General features: G+C 35.5%; 1 protein-coding gene across 1 annotated transcript in view; it reads left to right on the top strand.

The window, feature by feature from the left end:
* The window catches only part of FGF14 (fibroblast growth factor 14), a 678,189-nt gene that overhangs the window by 13,913 nt on the left and 646,569 nt on the right, over positions 1–17,707 (top strand). The window lies entirely within an intron of this gene.

Genomic DNA, 17,707 nt, shown 5'->3' with positions numbered 1-17,707 from the left:
TGTGGTCACTGTGGTACCTCATGGGAAAGTGGCCTCCATTGAATCTTGGAAGTCATAGATGGTTTGTTGAGAATATGAGATAGGAAATGTAGTTAGCAGCTACATTTATGTTGTTGTTACATGTAGTTGATAGTTGTCTGAGCATACATTATACATCTTTCTGTACAATTTGAGCCCACTTTGCACTTTTAATTTTCTTGTGTAATTTAAAGTTACTTTGCTAGCCCTGATGATGCTACTAGCTTTCTAAATAAGGGGAGAATGGCATTAACTACTTTCTTCAAGATGTACTGAACGACTTTGTAGTACTGACATACTCTTCTTAGCATTTTATTTCCCTGTGAAATGATGTGTTCTACATTGAGTACACATGGACACAAAGAAGGGAACAACAGACCCCAGGGACTACTTGAGGGTGGAGAAAGGGAGGAGGATGAGGATCTGAGGATCAAAACACTACCTATGGGTCAGGTGCGGTGGCTCACGCCTGTAATCCCAGCACTTTGAGAGGCTGAGGCATGTGGATCATGAGGTCAAGAGATCGAGACCATCCTGGCCAACGTGGTGAAAATTCGTCTGTACTAAAAACACAAAAATTAGCCAGGCATGGTGGCGTGCGACTAGTCCCAGCTACTCAGGAGGCTGAGGCAGGATAATCGCTTGAACCTGGGAGGCAGAGGTTGCAGTGAGCTGAGATTGCACCACTGCACTCCAGCCTGGCAACAGAGCGAGATTCCATCTCAAAAAAACCCAATCCCCCCAAAAAAAACCAAACAAAAAAAACTACCTATGGGGTACTATGCTTATTACTTGGATGAGAAAATAATCTGTACACCCAACCCCTGTGATACACACTATTTACCTACATAACAAACCTGCACATGTACCCCTGAACCTAAAATAAAAGTTTAAAAAAAAATAAAACATGATGTTTTCTAGCATAGCACTGCAACTAAGAAAGACTAAAAATGTCATAGGCTATTTGGATATAAAGAATTTTTTTTTTTTTTTTTTTTTTTACCAGTTTGGCCCATAATTTTTTCTGTAAGAATTCCAGCATGCTGCTGTGGCTGTAGTATTGATCATATGTTTTAGTAACCTTTGTGATCATTGCCTAGAGGAGATATGCATTAAGGAACAGTTGGCTGAAAGCACAGCTTTTAGAAATAATTTTTGCTTTCGTATTCTTTTCTGTTATAAAATTTGAATTGTGTTTCAAGGGGTCAGTATCTGTCTCCTGGATGTTTGAATGCTTAAGAATGACACAAAATTTATAAAGTGATATTTTAAGGAAGGTAACTTTTGTGAAAATAAGAGCAACTAAATTATTAATGGCTATCCAAACTTTATAAAAATGTAACTAATAATGCCTTATTCTCAGCAGTTGCAATTTCTTTGATTTAGAACTAGAATCCTTATTAGAAATCATGGTTTATAAGACTAGTATTTATAGGGCCACAAGCGTGATTCATAGAAGAAGGGGAAGGGGTCCATTTTAGGTGGTGATAGCAGTAGTAGACATACTGTGGTGGGAGCAAATTGGCAGCACAAACCCGAATTCTGTCATTTTTGTGGGTGAGCGAGTAGTGATTTAATCAAACTTTTTGCATTGAGTGTGAATGCAATAGACAGCTGCACAGTACTAAATCCTGAAGCATTAAATACAAGGTTTGAATTTTGTATGAACATAACTGAATGAAAAAGTAAAATGTACACCCTTTCCCTGTAAAGGTGCCACTTCAGAGTCACGAACCAATCTGTGTCATATGGAAATGTGCACAATTTCCTACCCAGCCTCTCTGGTGCCAACTAACTTGTATTTGTGAGAGCCTGAGGAGAGGAAGTTAGGGTCATTCAGTTCCCTCTGTGTCTCACTTTTTTATTATTGAAACCTGAAGGAGGCATTATGTCTGCGTATCTTGATAACAGTTTTTGCCTAACTATGCTTTTTCCTTTTAGTGTTACAGTTTTAATGTAAGACAAATCTTTGGCCATTTTTTATGTAGCCTTTAAATTTATAATTGGTAGAAATACTTTTAAATATTATTGTAGGGGCCAGGCACAATGACTCATGCTTATAATCCCAGCACTTTGGGAGGCTGAGGTGGGCAGATAACTTGACGTCAGGAGTTCGAGACCAGCCTGGCCAACAAGGCAAAACCCTGTCTCTTCTAAAGATATAAAAATTAGCCTTGCTTTGTGGTGCACACCTATAATTCCAGCCACTTGGGGGGCTGAGGCAGGAGAATCGCTTGAACCCAGGAGGTGGAGGTTGCAGTGAGCTGAGATTGCTCCACTGCACAGAGCAAGCCCCTGTTTAAAAAAAAAAAAAAATTACTGTATATTTTTTTGGGAGCTATTCTTATCTCTCTCCCCTTTAGAATTACAAGAAAATTAAGGAAAATAATAGTTAATAGTGTTAATAAATATGCCAGTGTAAGTTCAAGGAACTTCAAAAATTGTATAAAAGTGACGTTCAGGTAATACACATTGTTTTGTTTTCCTAAATGATGTATTACATTATGGCAAAATGCCTGTATTTTAAGCTGCTAAATAGAGAAATACTGCTTTAACATAGTACGTTACAGTTAAATTGTATTTGAGTTTTCCCAATTTTAAAGGCAAATACAAAGCAAGTTGAATGTATTTAAGGGTGTGCATGTATGCCAGACATTTAGCTTGGGACAAAATTCTAAGTGTTTGTGCACTTACCCCATCTGTTGGCCATTAGAATCTTTCACCCAAGAGAGCTACTCAGAAAGGATTGATATTAATAGTAATTTGAAAACAGTAATAAATAGCTCAGAAGTGGATTCAGTACAAAAATAACTTTTTGCATTTTAAATTTGTGATTTTGAAAATAAAAAATGATATTTCATATCCACATCAATTCATTTCATGGCTTTCAAGTAGCTTTTGTTGAGATTATTTTAAATTAAAATTTAAATGCTGAGATCTACAGAATCTGATGTCATTGCAGAACAAGACATTTTTAAGCATGTCTGTTTCCTGTATCAGGTTTGCTAATCGGGCATCTTGGTTATTGGTATTTATTTATTGGTATGGTATAACCAGCTATTACTTACTTCTTCTCACAGGTAAGTAAGCCACATAGACAACTTAGAAGTAAGAGTTGGAATCTTCAGACATGTGGTATATTTAAGTCACAGTATAGGTTCTTCTATAGGTTCAGGGTTGTCTGATACCATGATTTTTCTGTATACTAGCAGGTATTAGATGAAAGGCAGAAAATAAGATGCAAAAGAAAAAATATGTAGTCAATAGGTCTTTAGGCCATTCAGAACTTCACAGGGAGGAAACAAAAAACGTTCTGAATAATTCTGTTGGCTGTTGTCTCCATATGGTTATTGCAGGAGTTTTAACTTATCCTATATAATTGATTTCTATTGTATGTGGTTAGACATACTTGACAATAGTTGCCAATACTTTTACCTTATAATCCCTTAAGGACTGCTGTGACTCTTTCATATCTCCTTATTAATCTTTTATCTAAAAGAACAAAAGGTGAAAATCTCTGGTTTAGGTGCTGTCCTGCATTATTTTTTGTTTATTTTGTTTGTTTGTTTTTAGTTTTCCTTTAGATACTTTGTAAGCAGGGAGGAGATTCAAAGGCTTTGATTCTAAGACTTCCTTAAAATTAATCAACTTGTGATCACTTTGAGAGCTGATCTCCAAGTTGATCAGAAGCAATGGTTTAATAAAGCAGTAAACAAAATATGTAGACTGTGGCGTGTATCTGTAAGGGTAACATTTAACATTTTTTTTCTGATTAATATTGTAGGGTACCATAATATAGAGTAATCTTTCATTTTTGTGGCTCTGATGCTATAGGGCTCAAGAGGAGGGCATGGCAGGCTTCCTGCGGGGCGTAACATTTTGACTGAGTCACAAAGAATGATTGAAGATTAAGTCAGGTAGGAAAGGCACAAGGTAATTGTTCAAGAAAGAGAAAACAGTAAACCTTAAACATTTTTAGGGGCATGAGAGAGTGTGGTGAGTACCAAGAATGACAAGTATAGATAAATGAGGGATAGGAATTTGAGTTGATTTGCCTTCCAGTAGACCTAATGATATGTGAAATCTGGGAGTTTTGCCTTATCAAGAATATTTATCCTTTGTATCTCCCAAATATACCTCTAGTAGTTCTTTATCATGTAATACAAGAGACAGGTTTGCAGCCATTTTTTTTTATTTGCCACACATGATAGATAATAGTCTCATGTTTAATGAACTTTTATAAATATTTTTTCCTGCCCACAAGTTTTAACTTCCCTTTTTCGCTACATCTAAAAAAATAATATTATAAATCAGGAAACAAAAACGCTACTAGAAAAATCGTTTTGAATATATTTTGATTATAGAAAAAACAAACATTGAAAAACACTGAAACTTTTTTTATTATTAACAAGTTACTTGAATAACATCTTGCATCTGATCATGGCATGTGAGTGATGGGACACCATGATTGAACTGATATTAGATTTTAACATATGACAGTTGGTCTCCTTTTAAAAAAAGATACTAAATTTTTTTGTAACATTTTTAATGTGTGATATCCTATTTCAGATAGTTGATTCAACACCCAACCCTTCCTGAATTCCTTCTACATGAAGGGCAGTGTGCTTGGCCCCGTGGGTAATACATGAATCAGACAGGATCTTAAGCTTTCCAAGGGGATTAGAGGGCACTGGAAAGTTGGATAAAGATGAAGAGTTGCTGGGGATGGTCAATCCTGGAGCTAAAGCAGTGATTGATAGAGGTGGAGGATTAAACGGATCTATCCTCATTCCCCCTTTTTCTCCCATTCCCTTTCTCTCCTTGTCACTGCCAGTCATGGCAGGAGATTCTACTCATTGGACTAGATTAGGAATAGATTTGGACTAGAATATTTCCAAACAGAATGAAGAGTACACGGCTGTCCTTAGATAGCATTTCATAAGTTGGGTACATTTGTAAGTTGAAAAGATAGTAATATAATGAAAATAGTAATAGTTATTACTTCTGTAAAGTAAGTTATAACTAGAAATTGGTTTATTGTCCAACAAAGCTGATTGACAATGCCTTTAGGGCCTTTGTGCATTTTTTCTTTTAAATATGCTTACTTGACCACAAATTAACATATTTGTCTCATGAATAATAAAACAACTTTAAATAACTTTTTTGTTATATAAAAAATCTAAAATAATTTGTGATAACAATTCAATTATAATTGTAATTGCATTTCTTAAACCCAGATTATGAGTTACAAATCTCACTTTTATAACAGCTTTACTGAAATATAATTCATATACCATATAATTTACCCTTTTAAAAGTATACAATTCAATAGTTTTTAGTATATTCACATAGTTGTGCAACCATTACCATTATTCAATTCTAGAATGTTTTCATCAACTTAAAAAAGAAATCCTATAACCTATTAGCAGTAACTCTCTATTTCCCCATCCCCTATCCCCTGGCAACCACTGATATGCTTTCTATGTCTTATGAATTTGCTTGTTCTAGATATTTCATATGAATGGAATCATTCAATATGTGGCTTCTTTTATTTAGAATAGTGTTTTCAAGGTTCAAGCACGTATCAATATTTCATTTTGTTTCATGATTGTATAGTATTCTACCATGTGGATATACCCATTTTTTAAATTCATTCTTCAGTTGATACACATTTGGGTTGCTTTCATTATTTTGCTACTATAAATAATGCAGCTATGAACATTTATGTATATACTTTTACATGGACATATGTTTCAGTTCTCTTGGGCATGTAACTAGCAATAGAATTACTAGGTCAGATGACAATCTATGTTTAACCTTTTGAGTGACCACCAAATGTTTATCAAAACAGCTGCACATTTTACATTCACTCTAGCAATGTATGAGGGTTCTAATTTCTCCATATCTTTGTCAACACTTATTATGATCTGTGTTTTTGATTGTAGTCATTTTGGTGGATGTGAAGTATGTCATTGTGGATTTGATTTGCATTTCCTTAGTGACTAATAATGTTGAGCACCTTTTAGGTGATTACGGACCAATTGTATATCTTCTTTGGAGAAATGTCTACTCAAATTATTTGCCCTTTTTTAATATGGTTGTCTTTTTATTTTTGAGTTGTAAGAGCTCTTTTTGTATTCTGGATAAAAGTTTCTTATCAAGTATATGATTTAGAAGTATTTTATCCCTTTCTGTGGATTTTATTTTCACTTTCTTCTTGGTGTCCTCCAAAGCACAAAGTTTTTAATTTTGTTGAAGTCCAGTTTATGTGTTTATTCTTTTGTCACTTACATAGTTGGTATAATACCTAAGAAATCATTTCCTAACCCAATATCATAAAGATTTGGTCCTAAGTTTTTCTCTGAGAGTTTTAGCCCTTATGTAGGTCTGTGATCTATTTTGACTTAATTTAGTAGATGTTGTGAGGTAGGGGACGAACTTCATGCTTAAGCCTGTAGACATCTAATTTTTCAAGGAACATTTGTTGATAATCTCATGGGACATTAAATTTCATTTTGAGTTGACATATAACCAAAATACCTTTTTAACATTCTTAATTTGTTTTACCAAGGAACAATCTAAAAATGTCCTGGTGTTTCAAAGAAATAAATTATTGTATATTATATGAAGTGATAATCAGGATGCTGTAAACATTTTTGCTAGCAATGCCTGCCTACTTTTACTGTAGCTTAGCTTAGAACTTTTAAAAAATTAATACTCTTATGAAACATATAAGTACTTTCAAGAAATTAATACCCTCCTGAAACTAGAACATATTTTAGCCCATTCAGGCTGCTATAACAAAATTCCTTAGACTGGGTATTTATTAATTTCTCATGTTCCTGGAGGCTGAAAAGTCCAAGATCAGTGCACCAGCAAATTCAGTGTCTGGTGAGGGCTTGCTCTCTGCTTCAAAGATGGTGCCTACTTCCTGCATCCTCACATGGCAGAAGGGAAGAACAATCTCCCTTGAGCCTTTCTTACAAAGACACTAATCCCATTCCTGTGGGATAGCCGTCATAACCTAATCACTTCCTAATAGTAATTGCATTGAAGATTAGGTTTCAACATACTAATTTTGGGGGAATGCAGACATTTAGACCACAGCAAACACTTAGACTATTTGTAGGTAATGGAATGAACAATTTTTATGTACAGATGATTCCTGACTTAGAATGGTTTGGCTTACTATTACTCAACTTTACAATGGTGTGAAAGCAGTACACATTCAGACTGCCCATACAACCATCCTGTTTTTTTACTTTAAGTACAATATTCAATAAATTGTATAAGATATTCAACACTTCATTATAAAATAGGCTTTGTGTTAGTTTTGCCCAACTGTAGGCTAATATGTGTTATGAACGTGTTTAAGGTAGACTGGGCTAAGGTAAGATGATTAGTTGGTTAGGTGTATTAAATGGATTTTTGACTTACAATATTTTACAGTAGGTTACTGGGACGTAACCCCATTGTAAGTTGAGGAGCATCTATATTTATCTTTGATTAAAAATTGTTCTGACTCTTTATCTGTGTTTATTTTTCAAAGCATAGGCATTTCATTAATACACTGACAATATGGTGCTATATTTACTTTTAATTTGTCTGCTTAGTTTTAAAGTTAAATGTAATGAAAGTCAGGATTCACTGTGAGATGTAAATTACACTTCTTGTATTTAAATTTATTCTGGTTTCCTTATTAAATATCTCTTGCAAAACATAAACATTCCTTGATTTGAATGTCATCTAAAGTTGTAACAGACCAGCCTCTTCTGCTGCAGCTCACTGTGCTTTGTTAGGAAAATACCCGATTCAGTAGATTAAAGCCCTGTCATCATAAGTAGGTAGAGCCTTCCTGAAGTAGCTAGACATTCTCAGGGTCAATCATCTGAGAAAAAGTTGCAGCCATGAACTTGAACCCTGAAAGTGGGAGTTAACTAGATAGCAAAAGGGACTTCGTGCTCTGTCTCATACATTTCTTGGGTTTGGATATTTAAGTTGCTAGATATAATTGGGCATTTGGGGCAGGTTAGAGCTGAATAGGAGGCAGTCATGTGCTGAACTTTAAACTGAAAACAGGTAAACTGTATGCCAGATGATTCAGTTCTGTGACATTCTATGTTTACTTCCTTTGTATTATGTCCAAATATTTGGTTATCTTGCATTTAAAGATTTCAGCCTTGCCTTGACTGTGCTCTGAGAATTTAAGAAAAGGGATATTTACCTTTGCTTAAACCAGAGTATTAAATTCAGAGAGTATTAAATTCAGAGCCTCACTCAGTATTCTCTCTTTTGAAACCATCATTAGTGAGCTACCTAAAGGGGAAGATGAATTTGGAGTCTTGAATAAGGCTTTCAGAGACCTAGCTGACTTTCCAGTGACAACTTTGGAGGCTCTTGGTTTATTTTCTTAAGGAAAATGGAAATTTTTCTCTTAAAAGATAAAACTTGTGTTTTATGATAGCAAAAAATATTTTCTTTTCAATTACATTGCTAGAAAAAAGTACAATTATGTGAGATGAGTTGCTTTACCTTTCTAACTTGTTTACTGGTTAGATAAGTAAACAAAGTTGGCCTCAAACTTTAGAAGAGGGTGGACTTGTTAACATGAACATGTTAGCATATACGTGTTCTTTTACCTTAATCTATATGCACATGAACTCCCGACCACAGGTGATCCACCCACCTCGGCCTCCCAAAGTGTTGGGATTACAGGCATGAGCCACCACACCTGGCCCATTATCTGTGCTAGAATATTAAGATACCTGCTTTTCTTGTATGTACTGTAGCATTAGTCATGTGTATATGCTGAAATGGATATTTGAAAATATTATCTGGCTTTTATAATGTATGTATGTCATTTGATTTTTACTATTCTCTTCCCTAATTATTTACACCTAAAAATAATTATCTTAAAATCTTTGAGGTAAATTTTATGGTCATTCCCATTCTCTGATGCTTTTTACTCTAGTTATAAACGAACAAAGCACATATTAAAGCAACCTAAGTATTGAAGCCTTGGCTATGCTCTTGGTGATTCTGCTCACACCTGAACACTATAAATAGCTTGTCCTGTCAATTTTTTATATTCATGCAGATTGTAGCCTTTCCTTTATTCCTACTTGACTACTTTGTGCTCTGTCATTCACTTCTTTTTCTTAGGAAAAAAAAGTGACCTAGATATTTGAAGTCTAGCTTGAATTTGCCTTTTTCAAGGACCTTGTAGGAAACTCTCTGCTCCATAAATAAGCATCCTGTCTTGGGTGGTAGAGAGGTTGGGCCCAATGAGCACATTTCTCACTGCAGGCTTCGGGTCACTAAGGCTGTTCCTCATACCTCTCACACCTGGCACCAGCGGGCTTGTGCAACAAATTTCTCCCTTTCTTGGGAATGTTGGAAAACGTGGAATTCCAATGTGCTCAGAGAATATGGTTTAGAGAAACTCGCATGTGAAGATGACCTGATTCAAAATGCCAGTCAACTAATTAAATAATTGATTTCCTATTGAATATTTAATATCCCAGCAGCAATTAAATTTCATTTCAAGTTACTTCATACTTCCTTGGATATTTTATTTATTTAGAATGTTACAGAATTATAGCAAGGGCTTTCTTTTTCCAGGAGAGGCAATGGGTGAAAGGAAATGTCTTTAAGAGAGCTATAGACTAGACCATTGTGTATGGAGGCCTGGACTATGGAGGCCTGGACTATAAAAGCCATGATGACATCATCAGTATCTGACTGATCGTTGAAAACCTAGGAATGAATGAGGGCATGGAGGAGAGGCAGACAGTGGAAAGAAAAGAGCACAGAACAGGGTTGTATTAGTCTGTTCTCATACTGCTAATAAAGACATAGCTGAGACTGGGTAATTTATAAAGGAAAGAGGTTTAATTGACTCATGACTGGGGAGGCCTCACTATCATGACAGAGGTGAATGTGGAGCAAAGTCACATCTTACATGGTGGCAGGCAAGAGAGCTTGTGCAGGGGAACTGCCATTTATAAACCATCAGATCTCGTGAAACTTATTCACTACCACGAGAACAGTATGGGGGAAACTGCCCCAATGATTCGGTTATCTCCACCTGGCTCCACCCTTGACACATGGGGATTATTACAATTCAAGGTGAAATATGGGTAGGGACACAGCCAAACCTGAATATCAAGGGTGCTTACAGATTCCATTAGTTAATGAAATAAGGGACCCAGCTAGGCATTTTTATTGACAGTAGAACCAGCAGATTTATTCCTTAAAATTTGGATGTCAATGTGGAGATGTACTTTAGATACTACCGCTTCAAAATTAACAGTTTTTTTCATTTCAGTTAGGTTTGACCTCAAGAAGATACTTTCAAAGAAAATATATATTAGTACATCCTGTTCTTTTGGTTATGATTTTTGATTTTACATGTACAGTTTTAAATTTGTTGTTGATCTTTTTAAGGAACAAGATTGGAAAAGCAAACAAAACAGGTAGCTTTTATTGATACTTTAATTGCTGATTTGGGGTTGGGTTCTCTTGAGACTAGAGTTTTTTCTTGCATGAAAAGAAACCCACATGAATATTTTTCCTTACTGGAATTTGGAAGATATAACCTAAAATGGAAACTAAAGTTTATATTTAAAATTGTAGCCTCCCATATAAGCAGTCTTATTTATTGAATTTCAAGTATTCATTTTATTTCACTCAGAAGTTGGGTTTTATATGTATACTTTTTATTTTTTTTACTTATAAAGCCTTGCCTAGTCTTCTACATCATTGTTATTAAATAACGGTAAATTGAGCCAAATAATTTCTTTCCAGTCATTAATTTACTACAAAGTCTTATACTTTCAGTTAAAACATTTTATTATTTGTATTACACTATATGCTGGCTGATTTGATCACCGCTGTGACTTGTACACTGTGCTAGAAATTAGGGTACAGGAGCACAAAATACCTAATCCTGGCTCCAGCTGAGCACCTGCCCCTAGATCGATGCTGCCTAGTAGTGAAGATTAAGACAGTATGGATGTAGATTTCATTGGTGGGTGTAACTGTGGCAGCAGGGCTATTACTTTTTACCAGCATGAGTGACCTTTCCTATCACGGTGTGTTTCCAATTCCATTTGGGTACAGTGAGCTGAAATGATTGGCCAGATGTTATGGCTCATTTATCTAAAGTCTCCCTTTAACTCTAGTTGTGTTATATTACTCTGCCTTTTTGAACTCTGTTTTGTTTAGTTCAAACAAACAAAAAGTTTAGTCATCTGAAGCAGAATTTAGCAAATGTGTATTTATTAATCGAAATTCTCTCACATCTCAAATATTCTTTATCTTGCAGAATCAGCATAATTCTCTAGCAAGCTTGTATTTTTATGACATTCTTTCAAGTTATTGGAAATTTAGTTAAAATTGCAGAAACTACCAATATATCTTGAATCACTTAAAAATTTACTTTAGCCCTTAATTGAAAAACCGCTAGAAGAAATTGATTTGGTTTTGTGTAATGTAATTCCTTTTGGTGAATGTTCAGTGAGGCTAAATAATCTGACACATCTGCTTACTGACATATATGTATTTTATATGTAAGATATATATTTAAAATATATGTGAAATATCACCTGAAACTTTAAAATTTACTTTTACATTTATTATTCTTCAATAAAATGAATAAGGTATGGACTTTTGCACTGATAAAAAGCAAACTTCTGCCTGCCTTTCTCCTTCACAGCTGAACATAATCACTTAAATGAACCATCATGCACTTAGACTTCATACTCACTCCCCTTACTTTTGTAGTACAACCATTTGTGCCCATTAAATTGTAAGTTCCAAAAAAATCTGACTCTGGCTGACTCATTAATAAATGTTCAGTACCCACAGGAGTGTTTTGCTGACAGGAGATGCTCATTATATTTTTAATAATTGAATTGTTTATTTTAAGGTCTCTTCAATAGATAATCAGAACCTGAAAGAGAAGTGTAAATAATAGCAACATTTTCTTTGTACTTTGAAACTACATCTAGGAAGAATGACTGTAACTCTGTATTCCTAATTTGTATATCCGAAGACATTTCAGGTCTATTCTAGTACGATGTCATAGTAGGGTCACATGTACAATTAAACATAGACTTTCAGAGTTGAAAGGATCCTGAAATGTTATTATTCCAGCTTTCCATCCAATGCTTGAGTTCCTTCGATAGCAGTTGTTCCCAACTTTTGCTGTATATTAGAATGAGTTGGGGAGGTTTAAAAATCCCAGTGCTCAGGCCCCATCTCAGCCCACTTATGTAAGCATTTCCAGGGGGGAGACCTAAGCATTGATATTTTCTTAGAACCCCATAGGTGATTCCAGTGCGCATTCCAGGTAGCGAGCCGTTGTTCTACAAAATCTCTGCAAAATATTTTTCCAATCTAATTGAACTCCTCTGAAGATGAGCACCTCACTACCAAAGTTTGACTTGTGTTTATTCCATTTATTCGAATAGTAACTTAATTATAAGTGTGTTTAAATTATAAGCTGGTTAAATGAAATAACACAAATCAAGCTCACCAATTTTAATACTCAGCTGTTGATAAACAACCCTGAAGAGTGACATTTACATTTAAATTATCTTCTTTGAAGTAGCATTGCAGCACTTTTGAATGACTTCCAAAAGGCTGATCATAAAATCACTTCAATCACTTTCAAATTTTACTTTAGCAGCAATGAAGTTATTTGGTATGACTCAGATGAACAGTCTGCTCTGTCCTGGAGTTATTATGGTCATTTCATTTTCTGCAACCTGGGGAAACAGACAAGGAATGAGCAGACTTGTTTTTACATGTACCTTACAGATTTGCCTTGTAGTGTTTATGATTAAAAGTTAGGTAGGCACCTTTAGAAATGTGCTAGCTTCACAGGAAGGTAATTTACCCTGTAGACAATTTTAAATATACTGAAAGAATTGAGTGGAATAGTGAAGGCTTGGCTTTATAAAGCTCTTTGATTTTAGAGTAGAATTTTCAGAGGAAGCGCCATGTGACCACACACACAAACACACAAACCCGTATTCTTGGTTAGGAACTTATCTGTCCTGAGACCATCCACCTGCATGTCAGTTCTTTTGAGCACCTTTACATTTCTTTTGGTTCTTTAGTAGGACCTGGCTTCTAAAAGTCAGTATATGACATAACTGATAAATACTTAAGTAGTTCTAGGGTCTTAAGAGCTGTGTTTGAGTTTCACCTCCCTTCCTACTCATGGTGTAGCCTTGGGCAAATTATTAATTTCAGCCTTAGTTTCCCTATTTTTACAGTACAAAGAATGCCATATATCTTGTAGGAATGTTATGAGGATTTGTAGTAATAATGCATATAAAACTTCACGGTAGCCCCTTCATTATAGAAAGGCCTCATGGACTTAAATTTTGTGATACATTAGAATACCAGCATTGCTGGGCATACTACGATGATAATACATTTTCCTTTTTTTCTCTACAGTAGTAGGAAAAAATCCCGAGGCTAGTTCTGTAGAGAATGTCATCTTTATGCTCTTTTATAAAAAACTATTCTGAGACATGATCTTAGATTGTTCCTTTACCAAAATAAGTTTCCTCTTGGAAGTCCTAATGCTTCAGCACATGGGTAAGCATGGGTCTCTTTAAGGATATAGAGGATAGGGGATGGTTGAAGCCCCTCGATTTTCTCTGGGGAACCAGGAACGCTAGCCTTTCTAGTAGCATACGTCAACCAAGACTTTCCTGGCAGGTCTTCATTGCTAGTCTTCTTGTCTGTTACTTTGTAGAGTTGCCAGATAAAGGACAGCCATTTAAATTGGAATTTCAGATGAAGAACTAGATTTCTGTTAGTATAAATATGCCTCAAAGGCTGCATGGGACTTTTATATTTATTCATTATTTACCTGAAATTAAAATTTAACTGAGCATCCTGTAGGTTTCTTAGTTTTTCTGAATCTGACAACCCCTACCTACATGCTTTGTAGGAATTTTGGGGTTAGATGTTGGGCAGGGTTTATCCTAAAGTAATATATTACTATTTTTGAATGAAGTAGAGAGGAATACTTCTTAGTAAGTGAAAAGGCTAAATTACAGCATTAAAATGTCTTCATTTGTTAAAATACTACAAATATAATTGTTACAAATTAATATCAATAAATAAAAGTAGACAATGCTGATCCACATAGAAGAACATCTTCCTACTTATCTAATCCCAAGAATTTAAGGGAATCTTGAACCTAAGCATCTTCCAACTACATACTTAAGGCATATTAAAGAGAATGTATGATAGTATAAGTGTATCCTTTTTAAAGAAAGTCTGAAATTAAAAAGGGTCGAAGTGTGATTATTCTTTGTTTAAGACATGTACAATCATTTTATTTATATATATTTTACATATTAGTGTAGCAATTCCTAATTACTCCATAACACACTGAATTCTCCCTTCTGTAAACTTGTAAAGCATTTACTTTGTTATTCATTTATTCATATTAAGTAAGCATCTTCTATGTGCCAGGAATTGTGCTGAGTGCTAAGGGTATAAAAATAAGAGCAAATCTCTGTCCATGTGGAGCTCATCATACAGCTCTGGAAACAGATACAATATTGACATTATAATGCAACGTGACAAGAGCTATAACAATGAAATGAATTGCTTCTAAGATCCAGAAAAAGTAGTCTGATGGAGGCTTCACTGGAGAAGGGACATTTAGACTGGATTTTCTAGGAGTAAGAAGCAAATGAGGCTATTTTAGGCAGAGAAGGAGAGAGAGAGATAATGAATAAAAAAGAATAAAAAAAACCCCCCTCAAACCCAACACCCCAGCCTGTGAAATAACCTGCTGTAACTTGGAACTAGTGAGAAGACGGCATGGGGAGGAGCACCCTGGAAACAGGGTAGAATGTAAAGAGTTGGCGATTCGATTTAAAGACAGGCAAGAGGAGCCCATGAAGAACATTTTATATCAGGTTATAAATTCTGTTTTTATTGTATAGTCAACAGAGTTTTAAATAAGACTGAGGCCTTAAGTCAGTAAGACCTAATTGTTTGTTTCAGGAATATATCTGGAATTTGAAATAACACGCGGCCAGAAATTGTTGCAGTAGTTCATGGGATACATGAGGACAAAAGGAATAGTGTGCTTGCACTAGAAGTGGAGAGATCTTGAATGTGAGACATTTCTAAGTTAGAATTATTAGGATTTGAACACTTTTTCTGTTGTTGGTTTAATTTTATTTTTATTGTTTTGTTTGAGGAAGAAGGTATGAGGATAAAAAATAGGGATAGTTCATGTATGTGTGTGTTATTTCCCTAAGGCCTTAAGGTCATTAGAGGAAGGGTCTCTCTCCTAACAAACAATAGTCAATACAGTCTTGTTCAATTTAAACCAGAAACACAAAATGTTTAAGATGGGTGTATTTGTATGTCTGTACTTCATTATTATTTTGACAAATCTAGTCAGTATTACAAGAATAACAGGATGCACATTGGCAAACCCATTTTTATCCCACTTAGTTAAATAAAATAATCCAGTTGTCTGACACATAATGATTTTATCAAAATTAACCTTTGTCTTTGATAACTTCTGCCCTGTGATTGGTATCGTTTACTTTAAAATATAATCATGGCCAGGTGTGGTGGTGTATGCCTATAATCCCAGCTACTCAGGAGGCTGAGGTGGGAGGATCAAGACCAACCTGGCAACATAGACTCCATTTCGTAACAAACAAACAAAAATGTTTGTATCAAAATATCACATGTACCCCATAAATATATATATGTATCTATTATGTACCCATAATCATTAAAAATTTTAAAAAAATATAATAATGTATAGTTCTTTTCATTTTTTAATGTGTCAATATAATTGTTCTTTGGTGCCAGGCATAGGGGCTCACAATTGTAATCCCAGCACTTTGGGAGGCCAAGGCAGGAGATCACTTGAGGCCAGGAGTTCAAGAGCAGCCTTAGCAACGTAGTGAGACCCTGTCTCTACAAAAAATTTAAAGAATTAGCTGGGCATGGTGGCATATGTCTGTCATTCTAGCTCCTGCGGAGGCTGAGGTGGGAGCATTACTTGAGCCTGGGCGGTTGAGGATGCAGTGAGTTGTGGTTGCAGCACTGCACTCCAGCTTAGGCAACAAAGCAAGACCTTGTCTCAAAAAAAAAAAAAAAAAAAAAAAAAAATTTTGTTCTGTTTCATAGGTAAAGAATTCAATGCTGAATAAGTCTGAGATAGACCAAATGTGGACTTTGAATTCATAGTTTTAGCTTTGTCGCTCAGTGTTAAAATCATAAAACCTGCAACAAAGAAGCAACAAGCAGTGATGCTTTATATGGAAGGACTTTCTTGTTCCAAGAAATGTATCACTTTATATACAACACAATGTACTATTTAAATGTAACATAAATTATATATTCCTATGCATTATTTCTCTGTTTATATATATTTTTATACTAAAAAAATGCTATTTGTGAGTTGAGTTTTACATGGTTGTATTAAGGGAGGCGCACCAGTTGATGAGGTGTTGTATGAGGTCTTTAAACACACCCAGACTCTAAGGCGGCAATGAATAACCTTGAACAGGTAAGGAGCCAGGTGGCCCTAGGGTAGGGAGAAAGTGCGACATTGTAACATCCCTTTGAATAATGTCTGCAGCCAGATCCTGTGTCACCATGACTCAGCATCACACAGACATTGATTGCACAGCACAAGGAACACACAGGAAGCAAAGCTGGTCTGTCACATGGCAATTAGTTTGAGACACCACACCTGTATTCCCACCGCACATGTCATTCCTCCATATCTTTGGCTACCACAGAGGAAAGCAGAATGGATCTGGGAAATTTATTGTCTTACTTTCGCTGAGGAGAGGGAGAGCAGGAGAATGCATGCTATTCCACTTTTTCTGTGCTGCAGTGGGCATGTTGGTCATTGCTGGGAGCCCTTCAGTGAAGGAAAGTTACAGAACACCAAAAAGTGTCAGGAGCTTCCATGTGGCTGAAAAACCACATTCCATGGACATCAGCCAGTGTTGTAGTGTTAGGCTGTGACTTAGGCATGTAACTGGGCCAACGATTCCAGTTTTGCATGGAAAAAGCACACATGATTAGTTTTTCAATGAGGAAGTAGACAAGTTGTACTAATCTGTTGACTGAGAGCTTATAATATACTCATGATGAAATCTCTCTGGAGCAAGTCCTATGAAACAGTGTAATGACTTGGCACAGGATGGCTGGATTTGCTTTAAAAAAATTCTCATTCATGTTTATTTAGGTCCAAAGGATCCATTATACTTCAGCTTTATATGCTATTAAATTTAGAGATGACACAATTCAGGACACATCTTACCTTTTGGTGGAACAAAAGCCCTGATAGAATAAGGTGACATTTATGGGCCTTTAATATCAACATTACAGAAGAAGGGGAATTGCATTTTCTTTGTATTGAAAATATGACTAAGTAAAAATGAAATCATGGCATTATTGTCAGGATTGGTAAATCTTTTTTTTTTTTTTTTTTTTTTTTTTTTTTTGAGACGGAGTAGGCTGGAGTGCTGTGGCCGGATCTTCTGAAATGAAATCTGGGACTGCCACCTTAGTTTTTTTGTATTTTTTAGTAGAGACGGGGTTTCACCGTGTTAGCCAGGATGGTCTCGATCTCCTGACCTCGTGATCCGCCCGTCTCGGTCCCAAAATCTTTTTA

The sequence above is a fragment of the Macaca thibetana genome, chromosome 17, assembly GCF_024542745.1.
Source record: "Macaca thibetana thibetana isolate TM-01 chromosome 17, ASM2454274v1, whole genome shotgun sequence".
NCBI lineage: Eukaryota > Metazoa > Chordata > Mammalia > Primates > Cercopithecidae > Macaca > Macaca thibetana.
The sequence above is the reverse complement of the archived record's forward strand: the minus strand, read 5'-3'. Positions and strand labels throughout refer to the sequence as shown.